The sequence below is a fragment of the Leptosomus discolor genome, chromosome 2 (genome assembly GCF_034619465.1).
Source record: "Leptosomus discolor isolate bLepDis1 chromosome 2, bLepDis1.hap2, whole genome shotgun sequence".
NCBI classification, from domain to species: domain Eukaryota; kingdom Metazoa; phylum Chordata; class Aves; order Leptosomiformes; family Leptosomidae; genus Leptosomus; species Leptosomus discolor.
The window spans coordinates 87,889,879-87,890,284 of record NC_141392.1 but is presented as its reverse complement, the minus strand read 5'-3'; the positions used below and the strand labels follow the sequence as shown (position 1 = coordinate 87,890,284).

The 406-nt window shown below is 31.5% G+C and overlaps 1 protein-coding gene across 4 annotated transcripts in view; it reads right to left on the bottom strand.

Annotated features, from left to right (window-relative positions):
- Positions 1-262: 262 nt before the first annotated feature.
- The window catches only part of SYNCRIP (synaptotagmin binding cytoplasmic RNA interacting protein), a 23,712-nt gene continuing 23,568 nt past the window's right edge, over positions 263-406 (bottom strand). For all 4 annotated transcript variants that reach the window (XM_086482470.1, XM_086482471.1, XM_086482472.1 and 1 more), the window contains exon 12: positions 263-406. This exon is cut by the window's right edge. The gene's annotated coding sequence lies outside the window, so the exon portion shown is untranslated.

Genomic DNA, 406 nt, shown 5'->3' with positions numbered 1-406 from the left:
CTGAACACAATTCGTAAGTGATTACTATATAGACAATCATGATTAACCTTCATGAGCAGAAATAAAATTTAAGGATACCAATGATGGTATTCATCTATACCACTGCAATAAAAATTTAAATGCAAGAATTTGTGAATACCACTTTTGGAATCCTTAACTAAGAAACCTTGGGGGAAAAATCTACTTAAAGCAGATTTTTTAAAGAACGACTTTATTCTTTATTAAGATACCATGCTAGACGTTAAGGATTTTGTCGAACACATTGGGGAAATAGAGTAGCTTTAGTTTAATAACTTGCACTGCAGAGAAAACTGTTAAAGAAATTCATTTCAAAGTCCAAGTATTAGTTCAAATGTCCCATATTTGAATCCATGATCTTCGCAGGAAGGTCTTTTGCAATAGAATA